Source organism: Frieseomelitta varia, unplaced genomic scaffold, assembly GCF_011392965.1.
Source record: "Frieseomelitta varia isolate USP_RPSP 00005682 unplaced genomic scaffold, Fvar_1.2 scaffold_310, whole genome shotgun sequence".
In the NCBI taxonomy this organism is placed as follows: Eukaryota; Metazoa; Arthropoda; class Insecta; order Hymenoptera; family Apidae; genus Frieseomelitta; species Frieseomelitta varia.
The window spans coordinates 11,773-37,409 of NW_025110047.1; the positions used below are offsets into that span (position 1 = coordinate 11,773).

General features: G+C 32.5%; 1 protein-coding gene across 1 annotated transcript in view; it reads left to right on the forward strand.

Moving 5' to 3' along the window:
• The first annotated feature begins 3,210 nt into the window (after window positions 1-3,210).
• Window positions 3,211-25,637, forward strand: part of LOC122529839 (potassium channel subfamily K member 18-like) — a 40,952-nt gene continuing 18,525 nt past the window's right edge. The window contains exon 1 of the mRNA XM_043656309.1: window positions 3,211-4,562. The gene's annotated coding sequence lies outside the window, so the exon portion shown is untranslated. The remainder of the gene's footprint in view (window positions 4,563-25,637) is intronic.

Genomic DNA, 25,637 nt, shown 5'->3' on the forward strand with positions numbered 1-25,637 from the left:
TATCCTAAAATTGCAATATTTTCTCAGTTCTCTATATTTAAGTATAACCCAGGCAAAGCAAATAATAAATTTGTTGAATTACTTCTCAGTAATTTCTATCGAGTGATATCATATCGACGAGTTTAAAAAGAAAGCGACGAATTTATTGTATACGGCTTGGTCACTCGTTATGGTCCGCAATCAGAGGGGTTAACCTCTTGCCACGCACGTCGAGAATTTTTTATCCTAAAATTGCAATATTTTTTCAGTTCTGCATAAGTATATTTAATTATAACCCAGGCAAAGCAAATAATAAATTTGTTGAATTACTTCTCAGTAATTTCTATCGAGTAATATCGTATCGACGAGTTTAAAAAGAAAGCGACGAATTTATTGTATACGGTTCGGTCGCTCGTTATGGTCCGCAATCAGTTGCCAGCGCAAATGGTTAATTAGATAGATATTTTAGATAGACATTATACATATTTTAGATATTTCAGATATTGTAGTTATTTAAAAAAGAAATAGTTCTCCTCGGTCCAATTTAAGTTACCAGTCAAAAACGATTTCTTCGTACCATATCACTGATAATGAAAATATTCAGCTAGCCTGGTTTTCGCGAAACATGACGACTTCTCTTTCTTTGAAATCGCAAACAATTACGAAACTTTGAAATCGCAAACAATTACGCTATATAAATACAGTATAATATAATATAAATTGCGTACTCTTTTCGTATGTTGTTTCGATAACTACAAACTGTTGGAGCATTAACTCTCTAACGCGACGTGTAGCGTTCGTAGATCGAGTAGATGGTGAGAAAGCAGAGGAGGATCACGCGATTAGAACAGAAAGTTGCCGAATGGAAAAGTTCAAAGCGTCGGAGCGGCTGTTCCCTCTGCTCGGCGCGCGTGAATTACGATTCTATCAGAATATCGATGCGACGCGACGTCTGTTACGCAAACAGCGAACAGGAAAAGATGATTTTCGTTTTTTTTTCTCTCTCTCTTTCTCTCCTCCCTTCCCCTAACCGGTTTCTCTCCCGCTTGCCGGGGAAAAATTTGAAAGGGTGGAGAGCATGAAAGGGGCAGAAAATAAAGGGACCACAATCGTCGAAGGTACAAAGACGAGTTCTTTGAAATTCCGACGCCACGGCTTCGTCGTGGAAAAAAAAAGGAAGAAAGAGAAATGAAAAAAAAAAAAAGGAAAAAGAAAATAAAACGTCGTAGGCACTTCGGACGGAAGAGAGAGAAAGAGAGAGAGAAAGAGAGAGAAAGAGAGAGAGTCGAGAATTACCTTGTACGGAACGTTATTATTTCGACGGAAACTTTTCGCTTGCCCGAGTTTTTCAACAATTAAATCGCTTCTCTCTGTTTTCCCCGGGTTTAATACACCCGTCGCGTTTGTCGTCGGTTTTGTTTATTGTCTCTTTGTCCCCCGGATGCCGACCGGATAAGATTCGTTGCGAAAACGATGGAATTTCTTCTACGATCTAAGCAGATTTCTCGCTAATATATTTTCTTAACGCAATATATATTCAGCATGTATGTATGCACGTGTTCAGCGAAGGGGCGCAACTGAAAAATTGTCGCCGATATTTTAAACCTGTCGCAACGCCGTGAAAGAAGATCGTGTAACGATCTACTTGGTTCTCGTTTCAAAGCGTAAAGTTCTTTCCTTTTTTGTTCAAAAACGCCGTTACTCTGTCGCTCGCGGAAAACTACGAAAATTCGAACGTATCTAAAGGCGTTAAAAAGATTCGACCGTGGTTTGGAAAATTGAAATCTTTCCTTTACAACGAGCCTTAAATCTTGCTGTACGATTTCTTTTCTCGCCATTTTATTGAACACCAAAGTTAGTAATAAAATGTGACGAGTTTCAAGTTTCGAGTTTTTCGGTCGTAAACAAAATTTCCCAGCGTATTTCCACGTACGGGTGAACTTTTACCATCTATTTGAACGAAGAAAACTCTTTTTTCATTTACCATAATACGTGAAATGTTAAAATCTCTCGTTGGAAATAGGGTGTTCAGAAAAATAGAAATTTCGCGCTTTGAAACGAGGCCAAGTAAATCGTTGTGTAATTTTCTTTACCGAAGTTATAATATTTAAATTAACTGCAGTGGAACAACTGACTCCGCAAAAACAATTCGTACAAAATATAACGCAATGGTAAAATTTTTCGCGAGAAGGCTAAAATATCTCACGAAATGCCACATATCTCGCTTCCCTTATTTTAAACATGCAAATACGATGAAATATAGTTATATAATATATTAAAGTTCCATGCGTTCACTTTTTCTCGTCGTGTATCTTAAAATTTTCTCCAAAAACGAAAACCATTTAAAAGAATACTCGAGTGTTAATTTTAGATTAGGTTTGATTCATTTTCAATGAAAGTATTCTAAAATTTGATTAAACGTTAAATTATAGTCTATTGCAGTAACTATTTTGTAGTACAGAAATCTACATTATAAAATATAAGTATACCATAATATTACAAAATATAATATAATATATAATATTGTAATAAAATATATAATAATATTTTATTATACAAAATATATAACATTACAAAATATAAGTATATCATAATATTACAAAATATAATATAATATATAGTATATATTGTAATAAAATATATAATAATAATATTTTGTTATACAAAATATATAACATTACAAAATATATTACATATATAATATATGTAAATATAATAAATAATATATATAATTTATTAATATATTATAAATATATATAATATTATACATATAGTATACAATATATTATAAATATATACTATATAATATTACACATATAGTATACAATATATTATAAATATATATACAATATTACACATATAATATACAATATATTATAAAAATATATACTACATAATATTACAAAACATATAATATAATATATAATATATAATATCACAAAATATAACTACCATGCAAAGTACCTAATCGCCAATGATCTCGACGTCAATGCGACGTTTGAACGTACGCGACAAAGAAAAAGAAAATGAAGAAGACTGGTGGCCTCGGCGACCTTATTGGCCGCGGAGAAGTCGAAGAGGACAGCCGCGAAGCGGAGGAATCATCGCGTATCGGTACGCGCTATCTGCGTATCCACGCAGGACGGAGAAGGTGTGTAAGTGGCAGGCGGCAGGAGACGACACACGGAGTTGGCACACGTTCCTTCGTGTTGGGCTGCAGCGTTCCTTCATGCGGCGATCCGGCCGCACGAGGCCGCGCTGGCGCAGCAACCTTCCCTACCATTACGTTTGCGCGTTGTGCACCCTCCTACGGGGTGCGTCCGTGGTCGCCGGCGACGCTGTTCATGGACGGCAGACAGTTTCCACGGCACTCGACGAACGCCGTTCCCCGTCCAGCCGTGGCCAAAACATCCCCCATTTCGAGCCGTCGAATACGCGTCGATACCGCGACCCCGTGAACGACCTACACTCGGTCATCTCGTCGTCGTCGTCGTCGTCGTCGTCGTCGTCGCGATCTAGCGAATAAGAATTTCACGCGAATATTGTAATTCTTCTCTCAGTACACTGGAGAGCAGGAGGCTGCGAGCAACGTTCAGCAACGTGGCAAGCTTCTGAAGAACAGAGAGAGGGAGAAGCTTTTCAAGCCAGTTCGTTGGATCTTCTCGCGCCAGTTCCAGCGGAAGATGTTTGCCACCCGAGAGACAAATTCTGTGTTCCTCCTCCACGGTGTACGACTCGTGCGTCCCTGCGTGGGAGAGAGCAGCTCGCTAGGGTGAATCGTCTGTCAATCTGGAGGGAAATGGTACGACGGTTGAGTCCGGCTGCTCGAGATGAGTAACAGATGACAACAGGGTCGCGGATCGATGTAAACGACGAACAGTCTCCGGGTGCCTCGATCGCGTCCGACGTGGAGGAGGTGGCCAAGGGCGAAGCCTCTGAGAGTCTTGCACCGAGTCGATCGACCTATCGATAACCGTGGAGATACCTGCGATCCTCGTGGGAAACACAAACTCGCCAGGGGCACGAAATGAGAAAATGACGGGGTGAAAGCGGGAAGCTTTCGCTAGCTCGTAAATAGCGTGTGCTCACTGAGAGAGGATTCTACAAGTGTTCTCGAAGGGGACTCTCTCCCTCTCTCTCTCTCTTTCTCTCTCTCTCTCTCTCTCTCTCTCTGCGAGTGTTCTTCGAGAGGATCCCGCGTGTTTCCAGTGTTTCCTTGCACGTTCCGGTTTCGGATCGGACAGATCTCCAGATCCGTCCAAGGGAGGAGGGAACTTGGTCGCGAGACGAAAGATTTTCAGAAAGCGAAAACAACGCAATTAAGGAGAGCGGAGCTCGAGACGAGTTCCACGGCGTAACGAGTCGCGAAAAGTCTCGAGTCAAGCTTGAGCTGGCCCGAGAGATCTTTCGAGATCAGACGAAGGAAAGAAGGAATTGTCCCCGTGTGAAAGGCTCGGGGATCTCGAAACGATCGCGAGAGGCTGAGGAGGAAGTTTGTTACGCGTCGGCGAGGCGATATGCTCGGCATACACACGACTGTGGGAAGTTGAGGACTGGCTTGATACGGGGCGATCGCTGCCAAGGTAAGTAGCAAGTTACGCGGACTCGAGTTCTCGGGGAAAAGTTTTTCGAAACGTTTCCCTCCTACTCCTATTCCTCATCCTTCGCCCGCCCCTCCTCGCCCCCGGAATCGATGCGCCACACCGGCCACCACCACTATCGTCATCCTCAGCGTAGACAACCTAACGCACACGGACACGGGGCACGGACGGATGTGGTCTCGTGCACACGATCCCCGGACACACCAGACGATTTTTATCGCGTTGCACCAATTCCTGGTGCTTTTCGTCTGTTAACCCCATGCGCTGGCAACTGGTCCGCGGACCATAACGAGCGACCGAACCGTACACAATAATTCGCCGCTTTATCGAGGATTTTAACTTTACAATCGAAACGCTAAATTTCGAACGTTCGTAGGAACTTGTATCTTTCTGAACAAAAATAAAAAAATTGTCTCAGATATATACTTATAATTCGTAAGGAGAGCATTTTAATTTTACAATCGAAACACTAAATTTCCAACGTTCGTAGGAACTTGTATCTTTCTGAACAAAAATAAAAAAATTGTCTCAGTTATATACTTATAATTCGTAAGCAGAGCATTTTAATTTTACAATCGAAACACTAAATTTCCAACGTTCGTAGGAACTTGTATCTTTCTGAACAAAAATAAAAAAATTGTCTCAGTTATATACTTATAATTCGTAAGCAGAGCATTTTAATTTTACAATCGAAACACTAAATTTCCAACGTTCGTAGGAACTTGTATCTTTCTGAACAAAAATAAAAAAATTGTCTCAGATATATACTTATAATTCGTAAGCAGACCATTTTAATTTTACAATCGAAACACTAAATTTCGAACGTTCGTAGAAACTTCTATTTTTCTGAACAAAGTAAAAAAAAACTGTCTCACATATATATACTTATAATTCGTAAGCAGATGATTTTAATTTTACAATCGAAACACTAAATGTCGAACGTTCGTAGAAACCTGTGTCTTTCTGAACAAAAATAAAAAAATTGTCTCATATATATACTTATATTTCTGAAGCAGAGGATTTTAATTTTACAATCGAAACATTAAATTTCGAAAGTTCGTAGAAACTTGTATCTTTCTGAACAAAAATAAAAAAATTGTCTTATATATATACTTATATTTCTGAAGCAGAGGATTTTAATTTTACAATCGAAACATTAAATTTCGAAAGTTCGTAGAAACATGTGTCTTTCTGAACAAAAATAAAAAAATTGTCTCATATATATACTTATATTTCTGAAGCAGAGGATTTTAATTTTACAATCGAAACACTAAATTTCCAACGTTCGTAGAAACCTGTGTCTTTCTGAACAAAAATAAAAAATGAACAAAAATTGTCTCATATATATACTTATATTTCTGAAGTAGAGGATTTTAATTTTACAATCGTAATACTAACGTTCGTACAAACTCATACTTTTCTGAATAAAAATGTGAAATACTATTTGTTAAAATGTTGCAAAGAATATACAGCTTCGTGAATTTTTGTGTTTCGCGTACCTCTGCATTCCATTAACAACTTGCGCTGGGTACTGATTGCGGACCATAACGAGTGACCGAGCCGTACACAATAATTCGTCGCGTTCTTTTTCTTTTGAACTCGTCGGTACGATATCACTGGATAGAAATTATTGAGAAGTAATAAATTTGTCATTTGTTTTGTAAATTTGGGGGAAAAAATTCTCGGTCACAATTATTTTTGCGACGATTCGTGAGATTCACAGAAATGCATATTAATTCTGTAATAAATTAGGATTCGGTTTTGTTCAAAATTATGTTCAAAACACGCAAGATCTTTATCCAGTAAATTTCATTAATTAAACCAAGCTTTCGCGCGCTTGCGTTTAGAATACGAATTGTAATATATATAGAATGAAATTATTTCTGGTTACACTATTAAGGTAGTTAACCTTTTACTAAATTAATTAATTCACGTTCTTGCTTTCACATTGTAAATAAAAGCCGCGTTACTTTAAGAGACTCTTTAAATACTCGAAAAAATTCCAGGAGAATAATTCTGTTGAGAAAATTCTCGAAAAACCATTTAATTTATTAGAATCCTCCGATATATTTAATATTTATACAAGTCTCTAGTATATTTTTAATTTATATTATATTTCATATATTATTTAATATAAATTAATTTATATTATATTTTATATATCATAATAGCGACTTAATTTTATTATATATATTCTATTACATATATATATATATATTATATTCTATATATTTTATTATGTATATTATTTAATATAAATTAATTTATATTATATTTTATATATTATAATAGCGATTTAATTTTATTTTATATATTCTATTATATATATATATTATATTCTATATATTCTATTATATATATATATTATATTCTATATATTCTATTATATATATTATTTAATATAAATTAATTTATATTATATTTTATAATAATAGACTTAATTTTATTATATATATGTATATATATTATAATAGAATTGTTCCATAAAATCATCAACTAATTAAAGCTTTCATTCATGGTTGTGTAACGTGAAAAAAAGAAATCGTTCCATCATCGATGGAATATCGGCGGGGTATTTTAACTTTTCACGGTGGACGCGAGGCGAAGTAATTCCGATCGGGGGTTGTCCCGTTAGCAGCGTGTTAACAACTTTCGATAAATGTGCCGTCTTTGTTGGCTCGTTTTATGCCCGACGATTCGTCAGCGAAAACTCACTGTTGCCTGTCGAAACCGCCTTTATCCAGTCACATTGGCTTTTGCCAATCGAAAAACGGTCACTTTTTCACCTAGCCATATTTATCTTCTTAATTCATCTTCCCACCGATCCCTGTACACGCGTGCATACGTTTTAATCTCTCTCGAACGATTCTAATTTTTCCAGAATTACTTTTCTCCCTCTTTCTTCTCATCTCGAAATGGCAATGTTGATAGAATTCAAAAGGCAGTGTATCGTGTAACAAGGTGAAAGTGATGCGCGAAATTCCGATTACAGCCAGGGAGGAGGAATATTTTGCCAATCGTCTGTACGCGATTGTTTGCAACTTTTGAAATTGAAACGCAACGACGTGGAAGCCCACGAAGTTCATGCACCGCGATATCGTCGCCCACGGTATTCTAAAGTAAACTCTTCGAACAGTGGGAGGATGATAATTTTCAAACTCCGAGGACGATGGCACGATACTCGCTAAACTACACATCAACTGCTAAGGTCCCCTCGTTTAATCGTTTCTGTTATCTACCGAATGTTCTACCTTTCATTTATATCGTCGGTTTAGCAGCAGCTTGCTGCTTTTCTACCTATATACTCTTTGCAAGAGAAAAAGAAAGAAGGAAGAAACTAAATATAAAAGTAGGAGAATTTTTGTTATGCACGTATAGTACGGACGGATGGTTTGCATAAATAATATTCCACGTTTTGTACATTCTTCACGAGGTAACGCACACATATACACACACATATACACACGTATTGTATGTTCATGGATTCATGGAAGCAAACTGCTGTTGTACTATCCATTGTCCATCGTAACAACTGGCAATTACACACGTTTCGATTTTTCTTTTAAGAACAAACGTAACGAGGAGAACGAAACAGGTTAATCACAAGTTGACTATGTATTATATTTCCTGCGTTAAAAAAATTGTTATTAGAAAATTTATTAAAGTGTTTTACTTTTACTGTCGAGGTTATTAAAACCTTTATTACAAGATTCTTTGTAAAAAGGAAAGATCATGCAGAACAAGAATTTCAAATCTTACTTTATATTAACGTTGGAAATATAGTTAGAATGAAAATCAGAATTAGTCAGAGAAATTAGACTACAAGGAATAGGAAAGTTACTCCAAAAAATTACAAATCGGACAATTTCTAGCCAAATGAAAAAGGGAGATTAAGAAGAGTGAAATTTGCTGCGTAAGAGGATTTCTGGTCCTATACTTGTGAAAAGAATTTAGCATACGCAGGAATAAAAATTGCTTTGGCTTAAAAATTCTACAAAATAAAATTTTATACAATAAAAATTTTATAAACTAAAATTTTGTAGAATAAGAATTCTATAAAGTAAAATTATATAAAATGAAAATTCTATAAAATAAAATTTTATAAAATAAAAATTTTATAAACTAAAATTTAGTAGAATAAAAATTCTATAAAGTAAAATTATATAAAATAAAAATTCTATAAAATAAAAATTTTATAAAATAATAATTTTATAAACTAAAATTTTGTAGAATAAAAATTCTATAAAGTAAAATTATATAAAATAAAAATTCTATAAAATAAAATTTTATAAAACAATAATTTTATAAACTACAATTTTGTAGAATAAAAATTCTATAAAACAAAATTATATAAAATAAAATTTTATAAAATAAAAGACAGAAAAGGATAAACATAAAAGAGCTAGAAATTGCTGAACCGAAAGCTCCCGAATTCTACGTTTTACTTTTTCGCGCTGTTCAAAAATTCTAACTAATCCCTAAAAAATTCTAACAAAATTGAGAGAGTGACCGCTTCGCCACAAATACTCTTACTCGAAATTCTGGCCAAAGCCAATTTCCATTTCGACTTAACCATCAAATTCACCCTTGGCTGTCTTTGCCTTCGCAAGGGAGGCACATGAGAACGAGAGATGCGTCTCCAGAGTGGATTCAACGCAAAAGACAAGTGAAATTCGCTTTTGCTCGCCGTAAAGGCGCAGGCGTCATTCGCGCATAGATAATTCATAATGACGAAGCTGGCTTGTAGTTGTCATCACCGTGCGCAGTTTTCTACCTTTCCCATTTTCCTTCTTCGGGTCGTTCAATATCGAACAAATCGAATTTCGAGAGCTTTCGCTACTTTACGAGTGAAAGAATTTCAATAGGAGGCAATTGGATGGAAATAATAATGATAGCAGATTTGAAAAATTATTAAAATTTAAATAGAAAGAATAATATATATAGAAATTAAATAGAATAATAATATATAGAAATAATAATGATAGTAGATTTGAAAAATTATTAAAAATTAGCACGACGATATTCAATACCGAATAAATTTCAAGAGCTTTTACTACTTTACGAGTGAAAGAATTTCAATAGAAGACAATTGGGTAGAAATAATAATGATAGCAGATTTGAAAAATTATTAAAATTTAAATAGAAAGAATAATATATATAGAAATTAAATAGAATAATAATATATAGAAATAATAATGATAGTAGATTTGAAAAATTATTAAAAATTAGCACGACGATATTCAATACCGAATAAATTTCAAGAGCTTTTACTACTTTACGAGTGAAAGAATTTCAATAGAAGACAATTGGGTAGAAATAATAATGATAGCAGATTTGAAAAATTATTAAAATTTAAATAGAAAGAATAATATATATAGAAATTAAATAGAATAATAATGTTAGCAGATTTGGAAAATTATTAAAATTTAAATAGAAATAATAATATATATAGAAATTAAATAGAATAATAATATATAGAAATAATAATGTTAGCAGATTTGAAAAATTATTAAAATTTAAATAGAAATAACAATATAGAAATTAAAATATAGAAATTAAATATAGAAATTAAATAGAATAATAATATATAGAAAAAAAATATAGAAATATAAATTAAATATAGAAATTAAATATATATAGAAATTAAATAGAATAATAATATATAGAAATAATAATGTTAGCAGATTTGAAAAATTATCAAAATTTAAATAAAAATTATAATATATATAGAAATTAAATAGAATAACAATTTACAGCAAATAACAATAATAGCAGATTTGAAGAATTATTAAAAATTAGCACGACGATATTCTCAAATTCACTAAACAGTTTGTGATTCTGTATATAGGGTAAAAAGATTCATGAGCGGATAATTCATAATGACGAAACTGGTTTACAGTTGTCATTCCAGCGCGCAGTTTCCTTCCAGCGACCCTTTTCCACCCTCATTTTCTTTCTCCCCCGTTTTTCGTCTACTTTTCTGTCTTATTTCCCTCGCCTCTCCCCCACAGTCAAGGAGCAACTCGTCGTAGCTCCCGGATCTTTTAACGTAATTGGTTGCTGGTTTACGCGAGAAAAAGAGAAAGAGAGAGAGAGAGAGACAGAGAGAGAGAAAAAAGAGAAGAATCAGCGAGCTTCTCTCCCTTTCACCGCAACAATATCGTTATTATTCCTAACTTCTGCCAGTGAGGCGAGATTTGCTGGTTCGTTTCGACTCGCGAGATGCTACTATCGAAATTAATGAGTGGTAAAAAAGAGAGTAGTTTCTGACGAATCATACAGATATATATATTATATGTATATGTATATGTGTGTGTGCATAAGTCATTGGTGGGCTTGTGTCTCACGCTATAAGTTACGCCATTTTGGAGAATGACGTTTGTAAAACTTTCCTTGATATGTCTACTGGACAGATGATAAAAATTTTATGGAATTGCACGAAATGTAAAATATTCTAACTTTTTCACAACAAAGTGTTTTAATATGTGTATATATATATATATATATATATATATATATATAATTATATATATATATATATATAATTTATGTTACTATATGTGTATAATTTATCTTACTATGCTTACTACTATATATATATACACATGTATATATACATGTATACGTTTACCTCAATATATCTCAATATATCTGGAAAAGAAAGAAATGATACACATTTCAAAGGATAGATGAGATTTCTTTTTACAAAAAGTATAAAAATTCTATGGAATTACACGAAATGTAAAATATTCTAACTTTTTCACAACAAAGTGTTTTAATATGTATGTATATAATTTATTTTACTATACTATTACTATACATGTGTATAATTTATCTTACTATGCTTACTACATATATATACACACATGTATACATTTACCTCAATATATCTACTGGAAAAGAAAGAAATGATACACATTTCAAAGGATAGATGAGATTTCTTTTTATAAAAAGTATAAAAATTCTATGGAATTACACGAAATGTAAAATATTCTAACTTTTTCACAACAAAGTGTTTTAATATGTATGTATGTATATAATTTATTTTACTATACTACTACTATACATGTGTATAATTTATCTTACTATGCTTACTACTATATATATACATATATATCAACACACATGTATACATTTATCTCAATATATCTACTGGAAAAGAAAGAAACGATACACATTTCAAAAGATAGATGAGATTTTTTTTTTTATAAAAAGTATAAAAATTCTAAGGAATTACACGACATGTGAAATATATATATATACTCTTCTATTCGACTATTCTAAACTTTTTAACAACAAATTCCTGATACGATTCACTTATCTATTTATTTTCTACATTGTCATTTCCAACTGTTCTCGAATTTTCCAAGTCTGCCTCTCTCAATCGGGGCAACTTTTGCTCGAAACAGTTATCGAAGTGCATGTGTAAAGAGTCACAGGGGGCGGAAGAGGGGAAATACACGAGTAGGCATACACACAGACACACACACACACACACACACACACACACACACACACATATATATATATATATATGTACGTATGTAAGTCCCGGTTATAGTGGTACGAAACGTGTCTGACAATAGACGATCCATTTTCCCTTTGCGCTGTTGCATTTCGCGTCTCCTCGTGCCTCTTTGTTCGGGTCAATCATTCCCCCCGCTATATTTAGCCGTATCCTCTTAATATATTGACGCATTATTTTGAAGACTGTCCCGAATAAAACCGGATTAATGGAAGCTTGTGCGTTTCAAGTCCTCAAACGTGATCGCCACCAGGTTTATTTTATTCCATTTTGAGGAAATGGAGGAAACTTGTCCCCTCGCTTTCTCACGTATAAGAATTAAGCCGAATTAAATGAAAAATGAAGAGTGAGATATTTTATGTTATATTTTATATTTTATTTTGGGCGGAGCAATGCTTTGTTTCGCGGAATTATCGGTCGAAATATATATATATAGGGTGATTCACGTAACTTGCACACCTAAAGAAAGTAACTTTTAAATTGTGCGTCTAATGAATAATTGTTCAATACAAAAGGTTTTGGACCAGCTTAATATTTTTTTAATATTCTTTCGACTTGTCATGAAAAAAAAAAAAGATAAAGATGACTTTGGAAATTTCGAGACCCAAAATTTTTGAACAACTTTTGTCAATCAAAACAATTTTTCATTAGACGTAAATTAGACGTAATTTAAAAGTTATTTCAAACGTGCAACTGTACTCTATGCAGTTCTCCATCCTCGAGATAAATTATCTCCTTAACTATTAGATTTAGGGCCAATACGGGTTAACACTTTTTTACTTGGAATTTAATATCCTTTCGATTTATGATGAAAAAAAATATTTAGTTCAATTTGAAAAAAAACAGAGGAAACAAAAGAATCGTCTGTAACTTTGAAACTATTAATTTTTCGATCCACGTTCATCAGAACCTTTTTTCATGTTCGAGTACTATCTGTCCTAAAAGTTACGAACACTTATTTTTATTCGACCTGTATACAGCGAAAGCTTCACGACAAATATTCTTTCGATGAAATAAAATATTTAGTTCAATATATAATAATATAATATAATATATATTATTTTTAATATTTATCTCTTTCTTTACTTAGGAATAATATTAAATTTTCATATATTTAATATATGAATTTTTATTATATAATTTAAATTAATTAATTATAAAATTTAATTGAAATTATATAATAAAAATTCATATATTAAATATATGAAAATTTAATATTATTATTTAAATAGATAGATAGATAGGAAACAATATAAGAATAGAGAAAAAGAAGAAATATAGAAAATATAACAAAAGTAATAAAAGCGAAGTATAAAAAATAATATAAATTAAAATTAATATATATAGTATAAAATAACTAAGAAATTATAACAAATATTATTTAAACTATGGTATATAAATATAATAATATTTATTACAATAAATATATTTAAATAATTTATAAAATATAATTAAATTATTATAAAATACTTTTATAAATAAACAATTTTATTAAATTCATAAAAATATTTTTAATATTAAATAAAATAATGTATTTATTAATTATATAATTATAAGATAATATAAGATAATATAAATGTTTATATAAATATATATAATATAAATATAAATGTAAATTGATAAACGTCAAGAGAAACATTTAATAATAATAAATCTTAAATTAATAGAAAAAATTATTTATAGTAAAAGTGTTTAAAAGAAAACAGAGGGAACAAAAGAATCGCCTGTAACTTTGAAACTATTAATTTTTCGATCCACGTTTATCAGAACCTTTTTCCACGTTCGAGTGCTATCTGTCCTAAAAGTTACGAACCCATTCACCCTGTGCACAGCGGAAGCTTCACGACAAAACATAGAGAAGTGACGACGATCGTGCTTTTCGAGACAGAATAATAACGCTAATAATAGAACGGCAATGTTCTCTGTCTCCGTCCTTCGTAGCGCGCGATACTATAATATACTTTCAGGGAGTTTTAACGCTTCCGAGCCGGGCGAGGTCGTTAAATCGTTCGAAGACGTTCGAAGGATCGATCCTCGGCGACGGCGAGGAACAAACACAGCCAGGCGTCAAGTGAAGATTGTTCATCCACGGGATTAAGCCGGCCGTATCGTTCGTCTTATTTATTTACGCTACTCCATTAACGGGGGCGGCGAGCTTTCCACGAGTGTTCAATGTCCCGTCTGTTCGAAATAATTGATCGGCCCTGAAGGATTCATCGAAACGACGAGCGACAGCATTACCGAAGATGTTTCACACTTATCTCTTTGTCGCCTTATCGCCGCTCGAACGAAGGAAAACGACGAATTTTTACGTCATAGGTACATGGTGAATAATACACTCGAGTTAAGGGGATATTCTAGAACTTTTGATGAAAACTTTTGATTTTTTTTTTTTTTTTTGCATATTCTTGAAGGACATAGTTTCGAAAATAAATCTCTGTAACCTTACGTGTGAACTCTTAACGTTAAAGTTAACGAAGTTATGGTTGTTTGAAGGACGCGACGTCATTGTCACCGCAATATTAAACATTTTTAATGGCATTTAAAGGCATTTAAAGGCATTTTTCTGGAAAGGCCAATTTAAAGACATTTTTCTGGAAACTATGTTCTTCAGAACAGTCCATGATATCACGAAATCTACTTCACCAATTGTCTCAAAATTTTAAGTATAGTCGCACGCATTTAGTACACGTGTGACTATACCAGAATCAACCAAAAAATTTTATTTTTTTTATATTTCTTTTAGGCCTCCGAAGTTCAACAAAAACATGCAAAAATCGATAATCGAACTTCGAAGTATCGCCACTGTTCTAATTGCCGACTTTTTTCTTTTGTTCTGGTATACCTGCTATAGCCAAACTCATACTAATCAAGGGACATTCACGTTTTTTTTTTTTTTTATTTCCGACAAGCAGAATGTCCGGAATCATGGACATCGTGAGACGACCTTTTTTAAAAGCGACTATGTTCCAGAGTATGCAGTGCCACTAATTTTAACTTTCTTTTATGCCAAAAAATTTCGAAACGTCGTTGAAACACGTGCAAACGAACCCTGTCAATTTGACTGCAAAAGGTCATAATAGTTTCTTTGCAAAAAATTCCCTGACAAAGTTGAAAAAAAGACGCGCCGTAAGGAATTTCTCAAAGACAAAGCGGTCCAAATTTGACAGACTCGAGTCGATAATTCGAAAGTTCACGGAACAATTCACCTGGTGTTTGGATTTCGCAGTTTTCACGGTCAAAGTATTTTTCACGGAAGTATTTTTCAATTGAAGAACCCCGAAGAATCCGACGAATGTGGACGCTGGCACGCAGCGGGGAGAGGAGGGCTAATTAGAACATCATTTTTATTTTGTTTCTCCGCTGTTGAGATTCTTTCTTTTTCCTCGCTTCTCATGCTTTAGCTCGATTTATTTTGTTTGCCTCGGCGGGATGAATAAAATAGGCTAACTGGATGCTTTTCAAGAGCTTGTAATCCTGAGAGTCTCCAGAAAATGGGCTTTCCACTCTCTCTCTCTCTCTCTCTCTCTCTCTCTCTCTCTCTCTCTCTCCTCTCGTCCAGCCAGAAGAAGTGGGATTAAGCGCAGACTTACGCCGGTATCCTTCGTCCTTTGAGACCATTATTAACGACGCTTATGTACTCGAGCTCGAGGAATTTCTCGCAAACTCGACAATCGGATGCGTTTCCAATGACACCTGTGATCCTCTCCCCCAGTTCTTTGTATCCATCCGTTATGGATTATTATAGTGGATAATCTCGCTTATTTTTCGCCCGAGATTTCTCGCGAATTTCTAGTTTACTTGTATACACAGATGTATGTGTATATATTTATAATCTTTCATCGATGTATATTTTCAACCTTTACCAATACGATATCATAACAGCGGTACGTTAACACTGCGACTAACTACCAACGTCAAAAGTTAAATGTGGTTCCCAAATTTCTTTCGACCATCTAAACGTCTCTAAAAATCTCTATCCTTGTTGCGCACGTAATTTTTATTATTCAGAAAGTGAATCTCTGACTTTGCGGAGGAGGCCTGAAAGGCCATTAGTCGGTGTGCATTGCACAACGCGTGTTAAGTTAAATTTTCATTTAAAGATGAACTGAAACGCACGAATATAAAATAATTTTAATGAAGGTCCTCTCGGTCATTGGAATTATTATACAACAAATTTAAAATATATTATAATATATAATATATAATAAATAATAAATATAAAATATATATTATAATATATAATATATAATAAATATAAAATATATATTATAATATATAATATATAGTAAATATAAAATATATATTATAATAATATTATAATATATTATATATAATAAATAAAAAATATATATTATATATTATAATAAATATAAAATATATATTATATAATAAATATAAACTAAACTAGAGGTACCTAGCAAATTCAAAATACAATTTGAGCTCATTCTGAGCCGAAATGCAAAAGATTCACTGTTAATAGCTTATTCTGCTCACCTAGAAAATCAAATTGGGGACCCACATTAGGTTTAAAGCATAACATTTCCATCAGAGACGTCAAAGTAAAAAAGAAACAGAAAATCTCTGCAACGCACGAGCTTTCATTCGTGTGTTTCTACGAATTTAAGTCTCTCAAAACACATCGTTTTATATCGATAAACAGTATCCAACAGAAACATTCGAATGGTCAGTTTACAATGGTTAATTACACGTGTACATATTTTCTCTCGCGTTCGTAAGTTTGGAGAACTGGCGAAACTTTCGAACTGGCTGAAGCCTGGTTTTCGGTCGACAATTTTTCGGGGAGAGAAAAGAAAGGAAACGGAAGAAGTAGGAAGACAAAAGGACAAGACAAAGAGAGAGAGAGAAAGAGAGAGAGAGATGGAAACGTGGGAAAAAGGCGCAGAAAGAGAGGATCAGAAAGAAAACGAGAAAGAAAGAAAAACAACAAGCGACCACACGACGAACAATGCCGTAATGAAAAATCCGCGCGCTTTACGCGCGCGATACCCGCTCGTGAAAGTCGTAAGAGGATTTTCGTTCAGTTGGGAAAAATGCCCGGCCAGAAATCCAATATCCAGCCTGCTCTTTGTTCTCATTAAGGGACGAACAACGTTCGTTTTAATTAAGGTGGGAAAACTGTCAGAATCCCGAACTATCAAAACAAGAACTCTCCGATAAATCTCGTTTTCGAAAACTTTCTCTTCCTCTTCCTCCCTACGGTTGTCTCCATCGACACGTACATGACGTGTGTCGCATAAAATATTTCGATGTTCCATTAACTGCCCTTGGCGCAGACCGTAACGAGTGACCGAATAATTCGTCGCTTTTTCGAGAATTTTAATTTTATTAATCGAAACACTAAATTTCGAACGTTCGTAGAAACTTGTATCTTTCTGAATTAAAAATAAAAAAATTGTCTCATATATATATATATATATATATATATATATATATATATATATATATATATATATATATATATATATATATATATATATNAAAAAAAGAAAATTTTACATATATATATATATATATATATATATATATATATATATATATATATATATATATATATATATATATATATGTACTTATAGTAAGTTATAAAATTATCATTTAAGAATATTGAGAATATTATAGTATCAATTATAAACAACTAATAATTTACTACTACTAGTATATATACTTATATTTCGTAAGTAGAGTATTTTAATTTTACAATCGAAACACTAAATTTCGAACGTTCGTAGAAACTTGTATCTTTCTGAACAAAAATAAAAAAGTTGTCTCATATATATATATATATACTTATAATTCGTAAGCAGAGCATTTTAATTTCACAATCGAAACACTAAATTTCGAACGTTCGTAAGAACTTGTATCTTTCTGAACAAAAATAAAAAAATTGTCTCAGATATATACTTATAATTCGTAAGCAGAGTATTTTAATTTTACAATCGAAACATTAAATTTCGAACGTTCGTACAAACTCATACTTTTCTGAATAAAAATGAGAAATACTATTTGTTAAAATATTGCAAAGAATATTACAGTTTCGTAAATTTTTGTGTATCGCGTACCTCTGCATTTTATTAACCACGTTGCGCTGGCAACTGATCGCGGACCATAACGAGTGTCCGAGCCGTACACAACAATTTCGTCGCTCTCTCTTTCTTTTGAACTCGTCGGTATGATATCGCTAGATAGAAAAATGATTAAGAAGTAATAAACTTGTCATTTGTTTTGCCTGGGTTACGTTCTAAGCGTACGTGAAACTGAGAATAATGTTACAATTTTTGGGAAACAAAAAATTCTCGACGCGCGTATTCATTCCAACGCAAGAGTTGATTAATATTAAAACATCGCCGTAAAGAAAATTTCCCGTAAAGAAAGTCAAGAAGTTAATCGACGAAGGGAACATTATTTCGTAGCGGTACCGCGAGCGCAGTTTCGACGACGAAGGAAATGAGGAAAGTTACGATCCGACGGCGGGGTCGTGGAGAGAAGGGAGAGGTGGAGGAATCGTTGGAATAAAGCAGGGTAGTCAGGTGGTAACGAAACCGGCGGTGTCCCCTCCCCCCCCCCCCTCCCTCCCTCCCGCTCCTTTCCCCCGTTCGAAAATATTTTCTCGCGGCGTTATCGAGTTCCTACCATTCTTTCCGTTCGAATGCGCCTGCCACGGGGAGAAAGACGTCGTCGAAGATGGAAGTTACGCGAAAAGCTTGCCCCGGCCCCTCGGTAGACGCTAAGAAGAAGTAAAGGGATAGGTTTATGCACCACATCGCCACATCGTGCCACGTAGTACGTTGAAAATCCTATCGTATCGCGATAGGTCTGTCTGCGACCCTGAGAACTTTCCACCCCGAGATCCCTTTTAATTTATTTACGCAAGGTGCCCCGTAAATTTGCGCGGGGCGAACTTTACCCGCCAAGCCCCCCCCCCCCCCGCCCCTCTCCGGTGTTTTACGAGCGAGAATAAAATACCCTGTTCACCGGTGTAAACACTCGTGAATTCTTTATCGAATATTTACGATAAAATGAATCTAAATGTCCATGTTTATGAATTTAAATTGAAATCTATATTTACGAGGCTCGAGTCACTCTGACATCGCACGCGTTACAATTATTAACGAATTATTTGGCTCGTGAATTCTTTATCGAGCGAAATAATTCGTTAGTAATTGTAACGTGCGCGATGCCAGAGTGACTTGAAGCTCGTAAACACAGATTTAATTTAAACTGATAAATATAGACATTTAGATTCGTTTTATCATAAATATTTGATACTGTTTATTTCGACCAACATCGCGGTCAGAAGTTCATCGTATCGTGCACTTTCTTATTACTTCATTTTAATGATACTACGTTTAATTATAAACATTTACTATTCAATATGATATGATAGGGTATCTAATCCTAGTTTATTATTCAATTTTTATATATTTTAATTTATAAATCTATATTATTGTTATTGATTTGAATTTCACCTAATAATCAAACAAATTTAATATAAATATTATTTTTATCACAGTAAAATTTATTAATTGTTAACTTATAATATAAGTTTTTAATATAAATATAAATATTATTGATAAATTATATTTATAATATTATAATATATTATATTTATAATATTATTTATATTTATAATATTATTTTTATCAATAATATGATAAATATATATGATATATTATAAATATAAATATTTTTATAATAATAATATGATAAATATATATGATATATTATAAATATAAATATTTTTATAATAATAATATGAGAAATATATATGATATATTATAAATATAAATATTATTTTTATCACAGTAAAATTTATTAATTGTTAACTTATAAGTTCAATCGCTATTGCTGACACTTTAATTTTTCATTATTAATTTTAATTCCCCTATTTAATCGATTCACCATGCCCAACTGATTATCAGCTGATTGTATTGAACAACCGTACGACAGATCAAGGTTTTGCTATCGAATTTGCTACTGATGATTTTGATATCAAAAGTTTTCGCTCACAAGTGCAGAAAACATTTCAAGTTGTAATTTTCAACGTGTTTTGAAAGATAAATTCTTCGGTATCGTTGGTAGAACGACATCCTACACAAATGAAACTCAACTCACCTGTTCGAAATAAACTTGGCGAATTCAATTCGTCTAGGCGAGAGGAACAAATGGGGGATTCGACTTAGTTCCTAGCGAAAAGATAAACCGATAGTCCTGGGATTTAGTTCCTCGTCGTCTGTTGCTCCGGAACTTTCAAGGGACTGCCAGCCGTTTTTCCTTTCAGCTTCCAACGCGTCGCTGTAAAGTAAACAAATTTGGATGGATTTTCACTTTGGATTGCAGAAAATATTAAAAGTATATTATAGTGATATCGAAGTCCTCAATACAATGTATGTAAAATTTTATTTTGTGTATGTAAAATACAATGTAATTAAAATTTTGTAAAATTTACAATGTATGTAAAATTTTATTTTATGTATGTAATTAAAATTTTGTAAAATTTAAAAATTTTAAATTTTAAATTTAAAATTTAAAAATTTTAAATTTTGTAAAATTTACAATGTATGTAAAATTTTATTTTATGTATGTTGTAAAATTTAAAAATTTTAAATTTTGTAAAATTTACAATGTATGTAAAATACAATGTATTTAAAATTTAAGAGTCAATATGATTTTAATCTATAACACAATTTAACAATAAGCACACTGAGTGTCCATATATTTAACTAGAATATAGGTCTATGTTATGACAAGTTAAATTATTACTAGATGGAAATGTTCATTAAATTTGAAAAAAATGATATTATTTATGGGTGCCCTTAATATATTAACGTAACAAAAGACGAAAAACAAACGTCACAGATGTTTATGTTTGTTTAAAGCTTCAGTATGCTGGCATCGATGCCTCGATCTTTTCTTTATCTCTTGATTAGGCTTTTCGTTCACGAGTACATCCCCCTTCAAAAAAATTTTGTCGTTTTCTTCTTAATTTTCTTAAGTTAGCTAAATAATCGACTTAAATTATAGGCTTTTATTTTTTACTTTGCATCTCACAATTTATCGGATTTATTAACGACGATTCGAAACAACAAAGACTCTAGAGCGACTGATGACCTAACCTAAGGCAATACACATGTATAGTCGATCACAGTGACGAAAAGTATTAAAATTTAATCATCAATTAAATATAACAATTATTTACGTTATTTGTCCACATTGTTTTTCTTTTCCTTCAATTAAATTACAATCAGTCTGTTAATTTTACGGACTTGCGGGAAATTTGGACGTTGAGAAACGTTGAAAAGAGGCAACGCACACTGTCGCGTAGCACGTAAAATCGCGTTGGCGGCAAGGTAAACGCGTTGGTATTTATAGTTATCGTTTTATGAAGAAAGGGTTGATAAGAGATAAGGGAGTGGACGGGAGGGGGCGAGGGGAAAGGTTGAAGACAGAGAAGCAGCCTTTTTATCCTCGGTGCGACACGCTGGCAAGAGCTTCTCGTTCGCAAATGAGGCACGAGCATTGAGATAAGGGTGGAAAAGCCGCGGGGCTGCAGCGCAGGGACGGCCGGTACACGCGAATAAAGGGCGATCAAACGCGATAAAAACTCGCCTCGAGAACCGATAAGCCCTAATTGAATGCTCCCTCTCGATTTTCGAGCTGGCCGGTAATCCCAGTGAAGGAAGAACGTTTGGGGCGCGCCCGAACGACAACACCCGCGGTTTGCCTCGGCGCACCGCCACTCTGTGACCCCCTTTTTCTTTCAATCGTAGCCCAATTTAACGCAAACGGGGGCGGCGGTCGAACGCAAGATCGCCCGCTCCTCGAGAGGACACGCCGGTGAGTCAGAGCTGCGGCATTGATCTTCGAATTATTCGGTTTACTTCTTGCATACCATCATTTATCATATATTATATGATATAATTTATATTATCATATAACATATATATTGTATATATAATAATAATGCATATTATATAATATAATTTGTATTATATATTATCATATAACATACATTGTATATATAATAATAATATATAATATAATACGTAATATATTAGTAATATAATACAATAAAATACAATATAATTTATATTATATGTTATTATATATAGAGTGTATGTTAAATATTATATATTGTATACATAATAATAATAATTTAATATATGACGTAATATATAATAATGTATAATATAAATTACATTGAAATACATTATATTATAATACGTTATATATTATATTTTATATCATATGATATAATTTATATTATACATTATTATATAACATATATTGTATATATAATAAAAATAAATAATATGTAACGTAATATAATATAATACAATATAATTTATATAATAACATATAATATAAATTATATTGTATTATATTATATTATATTATATTATATTATATTATATTACGTTATATATTATATTGTATATCACATAATATAATAAATATTATATATTAATGTATAACATATATTGTATATATAATAATAATATATAATATATGACGTAATATATTAGTAATATAATACAATATAATTTATATAATAATATATAATATAAATTATATTGTATTATATTATTATATAACATATAATATATAACGTAACATAATATAATAAAATACAATATAATTTATATAATAATATATTATATTATTGTTATTATATACACAATATATGTTATGTAATAATATATAATATAAATTATATTGTATTATATTATATTACGTTATATATTATATTGTATATCATATAATATAATTTATATTATATATTATTATATATCATATATAATATTATATACTATATATCAGTGTTAACCTTCTATAGATTAACTTTCTTTTATGATTATAAACAAATTTATTTCACAGCACAGAAAAGTTTGTCAGTCATATAATATATTTTAAACAAGTTTGTTTATTTAAAGGCTGTCGTGGCCGTCGAAATTCCCCCTGTAATTGCGGCCATTGTAAACTGTAATTCTGCCTCGTCCAAAATTCGACGAAACGGAAAATCATCCAAAGTCGATTAAAAGTTTCGCAACCGAGCGAAGGTCCGTTCATAACGGAAGTTATATTAGTTTAGGTAAAACGCGTAAAAAAAAAAAGCAGAAGTGACGTCAACGCGTCTTCAGAGGATCACGTAAGAAGACTTTAGATTGCACGCGTTAGTCACAGTGAGAATAATCTGTCCTTCGGAGAAGCTCGCCGATTTATCCCGTATACAAATTGAGTGATATCTCGCCTCGCGGGATAGACAGAATTGCAAAAGTTTACGCCACGCGTATTCGTAGAATCGAGAGAGAGAGAGAAGAGGGAAGCTGAGAACGAGCTACGACACTCGAAAAAGGAAATTTTTGCTTATCGCTTCTCTCGCGCCTTCCGCCACCGAGTAGAAAATTTAAATTAACCACTCAACTTGTTACCTCGGGTAACAAGCGAGTTTTCAAATTGAACAACTTTCACCGAGTTTAGTTTAGCAAGCTGTCAGGAGTTTCTTTTTTTTTTTTTTTTTTTTTTTTTTTTTTTTTTTTTGACACTGGAAAGAATCGTTCTACATTTTGAGTGTTCTTATTATTCGCGTAAATGTGTTACGTTACACGAATGGGAAACAGGATCTCGAAAGTATGTGGCAGACACGTTGATGCATTAATCGTTTGCGATTTTCTTTAATTTCTTGAGGTGACAGGCCTAAAAATTACGGAGGACTACTTAAAAAAAAAGAGTACATATTTGACTGACATGAGCTTTCGTGGTTTATTTTAACGCATTATGAACTGTAAAAAGCAACATTAAAAGAAAAAAAAAAGAGGGCTGTTATTTAAACTTTTAACATCCTTTTGTACAATTTTTTTCTACATTGCCTAACGGTGTGCATGATTCCAGCCAAACAGGATTAGCTGCGGCAAAAGAGGCGAAAGAAAGTTCAAAAGTAAACGATATTCTCTAGGAATTGATGATCCAACGTTTCCGTTCTTGTGAAAATTATGAAAATAGCAGCTATTTATTCGCCAAACGTTTCTACAGTTTTTTGTTCGTATTTTTCGAAATTGTTACAAATTAAAAATTGTTCGATCGTCAATCCCTAGTAAATATTTCACTAAAGATACGTGCCAAGTTTCACAGTAATCGGTTCGTTAGATTCCAAGATATCTTCAGCACACCATTTCTAAAAACCTAGTTACGAGAAAAACGCGTTTTAAAGTTTCAGAACGTCATTTTTCATACGTATCCCTTACTTATTATTTTTTTTACTTACATATCGCGGCTCACAGTTCTTACAACTCACAACTAAATTGAGTCCAAGTCCTCTAATATTCGATTCGCCAAAATCAACATTTGAATCACACGATTTACACTTTATAATACTGCTTAAAGTTGTATACAGTGATACAAATTCAATTATTCTGTACCCGCGGATTTATTATTACACCCCAGAATAAGTCGTTCTAAAGGCTAGGACCTTTCGTATCTTATTTCTAAGGCTTCGAACTACTATTTAAAACAGAACAAAAAAAAAAAAATCGACTTTTTTTGAAAATTTCACACCATCCTGACCCCTTAATTATCAGCTCTATTAGCTCGTTGTTCCTCCCTTTTACCTTTCAGTTTTCGACGAAAAAGTTTCGCAGCTTTCGCGAATTTTCCTAGTCCCTGGACCAAGTAACTTCCTTAATCTGAAAATTCTCGAGACTTATCCTTTGCTCTCCGCCCGCCGACTAATGGAAAATCTATAAAAGATGGCGCGGATGACGCCCGAAGCAGGCAGGCAGATCTGCTGGAAATCGCGGACGAGAAAAGATCGAACGTCACAACAATATTGACAATAGTCAGAAGTAGGGATTATAGGATAATCCACGGTGCAAGAATAGACGTCGACTACCAACGTCACGATGTTCCTTTAGAAACGCGAAGAATCAGGGCACACGGGCAGAGAGAACGAGTGGGACGCGCATCCACGAATTAAAGAGGCAACGTTCATTAGCAACGACCGAGCTATTAGAAAACCACGGTTTTCACCTACTAAGGCACCACACGCTTTAAATTTTCTTCCCTGCAATCCAGACAGCAAGCAATCAAACAGAAAACATATCTCAGTTTATTTCTTAGTTAATTATACTGCCATTAAATAAATTCATTGGACAGATTGGCCTCAAATTATTTTCAATGAGACGTGTTTTTTATAAACAAGTAAATATATTTATTTTGCCTAATTCCTTATATATATATATATATATATATATATATATATATATATATAAATTATTAATATATTATATATAAATTATTAATATATTATACATATATAAATTATTAATACATTTTACATACGTATATTATACATATACAAATTATATATTTTACATATACGTATACAAATTATTAATATATTTTACATACGTATATAAAATATTAATTTATTCTACATACGTATATTATACGTATATAAATTATTAATATATTCTACATACGTATATTATACGTATATAAATTATTAATATATT